Source organism: Eumetopias jubatus, unplaced genomic scaffold (genome assembly GCF_037043125.1).
Source record: "Eumetopias jubatus isolate StellerSeaLion01/CBP00866 unplaced genomic scaffold, mEumJub1_p1.0 scaffold_14, whole genome shotgun sequence".
Taxonomy (NCBI): domain Eukaryota; kingdom Metazoa; phylum Chordata; class Mammalia; order Carnivora; family Otariidae; genus Eumetopias; species Eumetopias jubatus.
The window spans coordinates 16,520,054-16,526,053 of record NW_028274820.1 but is presented as its reverse complement, the minus strand read 5'-3'; positions in this window follow the sequence as shown (position 1 = coordinate 16,526,053).

The window sequence follows — 6,000 nt, the reverse complement described above, 5'->3', positions numbered from 1 at the left end:
ATCGATGTCCCTGCGATCTCAGGAGATTTGGTGTCACGTCTCGCCCGATTTCCATGAGATCTCACGACATTTAGATTGAAACCTCGCCCCGCGTCCCTGATAACTCACGAGATTTGGAGTGAAATCTGCCCGAGCTCATTGAGACCTCAGGAGATTTGGAGTGGAATCTCACCCGATATTCGTGAGTACTCACAAGATTTGCAGTCATCTCGCCTGATGTCCCTCAGTGCTCACAAGATATAGATTGAATTCTCGCTCCCTATCCTGAGATCTCACGGGTTTTGGACTGAAGTCTCCAAGGATTGGATGAGATCTCACGAGACTTGGAGTAAACTATCCGCGAATTCCCAGAGATCTCACGAGAGGTGGAGTGAAATCTCGCCCTAGGTCCCTTTTATCTCACGAGAGTTTAGTGAACTGTCGCCCAATGTCATTGAGACGTCGCGATATTTGGATTGAAATCTCGCCTGAGGTCGCTGATATCTCACGAGATTTGTGGTGAAATCTCGCCCAACGTGATTGTGACCTCAGGCTATTCGGAGTGAAATCTCACCTGATGTCCATGAGATCTCACGAGATTTAGATGGAATCCTCACTCAATATCCATGAGATCTCACGAGAATGGCACTGACCTCTCCAAGTGTTGGACGAGTGCTCATGAGACCTGGAGTAAAATCTCGCCCAAAGTCCAAGAGATCTCACGAGATTTGGAGAGAAATCTCACCCAAAGTCCGTGACATCTCACGAGATTTGGAGGGAATTCTCGCCCGATGTCCATGACATCTCACGAGATTTGGAGGAACATCTCGCCCAATGACCATGCGATATCTCAAAAGTTAGAGTGAAATCTCACCTGTTTTCCATGAGATCTCCAGAGATTTGGACTGAGGTCTCCAAATGAGGAAGAGAGCACACGAGAGATGGAGTAAAATCTCAGCTGAATTCCAAGAGATCTCACGGGATTTGGAGTGAAATCTCGCCCAAGTTCCCTGATATCTCACGACATTTGTCGTGAAATCTCGCCCGATGTCATTGGGACCTCAGGATATTCGGAGCGAAATCTCACCCGAATGTCCCTGAGATCTCTCGAGATATGCAATAAAATCTCACCTGATGCCCATCAGTCTCACGATATTGAGATTGAAATCTCGCTCAATACCCAGGAGATCTCACGAGATTGACAGTGATGTCGCCAAGGTTTGGAGGAGATCTCACAAGACTGGGAGTAAAATCGCGCCCAAATTCCAGAGATCTCACGAGAGCGGGAGGGAAATCTCGCCCAAGGTCCCTAGATCTCATGAGATTTGTAGTGACATCTCGCCCAATCTCCTTGTGAGCTCAGGAGGTTTGCAGTGAAATCTCGCCTAAATTCCATGAGATCTCATGAGATTTGGAGTGAAATCTGAACCGAGGTCCATGAGATCTCAGGAGATTTGGTGGCAAATCTCGCCCGATGTCCATGAGATCTCGCGAGGTTTAGGTTGAAAGCTCGCCCACGGTCGTCCCTGATATCTCCCGAGATTTGGAGTGAAATCTGCCCGAGATCATTGAGACCACACGACATTTGGAGTGAAATCAGGTCCAAGGTCCATGACATATCACGGGATTTGGAAAGAATTCTCACCCGATGTCCATAGGATCTCACGAGTGTTGGAATTATCTCGCCTGATATCCATGATTTCTCACGAGATATAGAGTGAATTCTCCCTCATTATCCTGAGATCTCATGAGATTTGGACTGAAGTCTCCAAGGATCGGATGAGATCTCTCGACACCTGGAGGAATTGATCCCCGAATTCCAAAGGATCTCACGAGAGCTGGAGTGAAATCTCGCCCGATGTCCATGAGATCTCACGAGATTGAGATTGAAATCTCGCTCAATATGCATGAGATCTCATGAGATGGGCACTGACGTGTCCACGTTTTGGATGAGACCTCACCAGACTGGGAGTAAAAGCTCACCGAAACTCAAGAGATATGACCAGCGTTGCAGGGAAATGTCGCCCAAGGTCCCTGCTATCTCACGAGAATTGTAGTGAAATCTCGCCCGATCTCATTGTGACCTCAGGTGATGTGGAGTGAAATCTGGCCCCAGTTCCATGAGATCTCATGAGATTTGGAGTGAAATCTCAATCTTGTGAGATGATCCCAAGGCTCACGTGAGGTCGGGATAGGACAGAGGTATCTTTCCTTTAGTTACACTGGGGTTGTGAGTTTAGTAGACAAACTTCGTGGTTTGAAATCCTTTTTTTTTTTTTTTTCATGAAGCAATCTCGTTCCAGGAAGAGAGGATGCTTACAAATGTATGCGTGGAAGCCAAAGGAAGGTGCCAACTACTTAACTCTCAGATATCACACATTGAGGGAATGCATATTTCAACTACCATCTTGTTTCATGAAGAGAGAAGCGCTTTCTTGTTCTTTTAATAAATTGTACTTTTACTCACCATACAGTACATCATTCGTTTTGGATCGGGGTTCCCTGGTTCATTGTTTTCCTAGAACACCCAATGGTCCATTCGATACCTGCCGTCCTTATACCCACCACTGGGTTAACTCATCCATCCACCCGTACCCTGTAAAACCCTGCATTTCTTGGAGTCCGTACCGTCTCATGGTTCGTCTCCCGCTCCGATTTGCACCCCTGCATTTTTCCCTTCCTTCTCCTAATGCCCTCCATGCTATTCCTTATGTTCCACAAATCCGTGAAGCCCTATGATATTGGATTTCTCTGCTCGGCCAATTTCATTGAGCATGCTCTCCCCCAGCCCCATCGATGTTGATGGCAAAGTTGGGTATTCATCCTTTCTGATGGGTGAGAATTATTCCCTTGTAGAGATGGACCACATCATCTCTCTCCATTCATCTGTTGAAGGGAATGTCGGCTCTTTCCACGGGTTCGCTCGTGTGCACCTTGCTGCTATGAACATTGGGGTGCATGTGGCCCTTCTTTTCACCCCACCTGTGTCTTGGGGCAAATACCCAGGCGAGCAATTGCTGGGTCAAAAGCTAGCTCTGTTTTGAATTTTCTGAGGAAGCTCCACTCTGTTTCCCAAAACGGCTGTTCCAACGTGCATTTCCAATGCAGGGTTCGATCCCAGGACCTTGTGGTCATGAGCTGAGCCGAAGGCAGACGCTTAATCGACTGAGCCACGCAGGCTTCCCCCTTGCCCTTTGTTCGAACAAGATCTTGAGTCGCCATCAGAGGCCATCGTGCTGTCCCACACGCAGTCAGCACCCAGGGACGGGTGGCCAGTTCCAAGCGTGATCCCGTGCTAAGCAAGAGCTGACGTCCTAAGGGAAGTATGGCTCTCCTGTTCCTGAGCACTTGGTTTTTGGCCAGCTAAGTGCCGTGATTCCTAGCCGGCTTCCCCACATCCGCTGGATGATTGAGATGTCTTCATTTTGAAGAACAGACCATCACCACAAGGGCATCGTGTTCCTGGAGCTGGTCAGTGCAGACACAAAATTTTTCAAGGAATATGGCACCAAGAATCAGTTCCCAATACTTGGTCGTCAGGTGGCAGAACCAACAGGCTACCCCTGAATCACTGCTACCTCTAACCACTGATGGAAAAGGGCAAATAACAGCCAGCACCAGGAGCATCCCTTCCCTTTATGGAGGAGGAAGACAGGCCTCGAGCTAAAGCTTACCTGGGGTGGCACATGGCACTTTCCCTGAAGCCAAGTCCACAGCTGATTCTTATTCCCAAAAGTGCCAACCTGTTAGGAGAGTGTGCTAGTCACTCTGTGTCCCATTTGCGGTTGACATGGGACTCTGTCACTCTTTGTGGTGTTTCCCATGGCCTTGCCTGTTTGTTGAACAAAGGCTATGGGCACCTTCATGGGCCAAGGTGTTGTGACTCACCTTTAGAGCACCCAGGGATTGGTGGTGAGTTCCCACTCTGGACCTTTCCTAAGATAAGACAACCAGAGTCTCCTCTTTGAAAAAATGTTTGCCCTTCTGGCCCTGAGGACTTGGTACTTGGCCGGCTGAAGACGCACAGAGATGGGTGTCTAGCTTGCCATACTGGCTCCTGGGTGGTGGAGATGCCTTCATTCTCAAGAACAGATGGGATGTGGACGGCCTACTATGCTCTAGGGCCTGTTCAGGGCAGAAATAGCTTTCTTCAAGGAATAATGCTCCAAACACCCATTCCAAACATTGGATCCGCAGCTGGGAGTTGCAGCCTGCCACCTCAGAATCACGGCTGCCTCAAGGCACTGATGGAAAGGGCGGAAAACCTCCAATGTCAGAAACTTTCCTCTCCTTGGAGAAAGCTCAAGACATTGGGTGTAGGCATGGCCAGAGGGTTTGGGAGGGAGCTTGCCTCCATTTCTGGGGCAAGGGGAGCTGAAGTTAGACACCTCACTCTCAGATAACTTTCATTCCCATTGGAAGAGTTGAACTTTGGTTTTCCTTGAAGCCATCCCATCCTCTTGCTGTTTTGGTAGCTACGTTGTTTCACATGGAGGAATACTCTGGGTGGCATCTCACAACCCGTGTGTCCACCATACACACACGGTTGGTGGCAGGTTCCCATTGAGATCCTGTGCTAGGGGAGAGCAATGTGTCTGAGAGCCGAAAGGAAAGTTTCCCCTTCTGCCTCGGAGTGCTTGGTTCTTGTCCCGATCTTGGAAATGCTCTGTTTGGCAGCCAGCTGTTCTCCCTCCCCTGGCTGCCAGAGATGCCTTCGTTCGGAAGAGCAGACAGTTGACACATGTGCGGTGTGCTCCGGGACCTCTTCAGTGGAAAAAGAGCTCGTGCCAGGAATGCTCCTCCGATGGCTACTTCCAAACGCATCATCAGCTGGGAGAACCAGTCTGCTAACACTAAAGCGTTTCTGGTTTTGTTGTGTCCCCCCTCCCCGCCACAGACGGAAAGGCAGCAGGAGTGACATCCGATTCCAGGAGATTTCCCACTCTTTACGAAGGAAGAATGAAGGCCTCTTGTTTCTGTGGCTCCCAGGGGGAGGCCCTGGAGTTTTCCCATTGCCAAAGCCAACAGGCCTTTCTGATCCCAGAGACTAACAGGTTTTGCTAGGTATTTTCGTCTCAACATTGGTGTATTCTCAACTCTAGGAAAGTCCGCATTGCCTCTCTGTCCGTTTCCATTCTTTGAACGCTATTTCGAACTAGGTTGTCCAGAACGGAGGCATCTCACCGAGCTAGGGAGGCAGGTGCCTTTCCTACCTGTCTACACACTTACCCAAGGGAGCCACACCACAAGCTCAGGGATAAGAGGGCCAGGGAACTCCCCAGGAATCCTAGGCGCTGCTGTGAGGAAAAGCACCTTCCAGTTGGAATGTGAACCAGGAGCGACATCAACAATCTGCAAGACTACAGGAATGTATATAAGCAGGGCCATTTTAAGTGAGATAAATCTGTAATGAGACATCTAATTTTTTCCCCTCCCGCAAGAAATGAGTCTTCTGGCCAAGCCTACGCACAGACATTCACTGCTTGCAAGCTTCCAATGCCTTAGGCCTCCTCAGGCCAACATAGTTCTGAACAGCATTCCCATGGGGCTCTGTGGCCAACACGTCCCCACAGTGACAAAAAATCTTCCAGATCCTCTAGCTGCATGAACAGGATATTGCTCTGAGACACTGGAGCACAAGGCCTACAAGGGGATCCTCGGCAGAAAAACAGCAAGAGGGTGGAAGTGGGTAAATCCTGGGCCAAATGTGTTGATTAGAGATGCGATGAGACACCATGTTTAGATTGAGGTGAGTAGGCCCATCTCCTCGCCACCCAATTTTCATTCCCAGGAATGAGAAACCACTGCGGCCTTGGGGAAAGGAAACCGTGCTCTAGGCGTGGGAGCCCTGTCACCAAGAACTCTGCGTTCTTCTCTTAAAATGAGAGGGAAATTTGGCGGTAGTGTTGTGTTGGTGCTGGTGGTGGTTGTGGGTGTGTTTGTTTTGCCCTTCCCATGAATGGATAGAGGCTGCAGTCATTCAGCTATACTAATGGGACTCCCAGGTGATGCTCAAGGTTT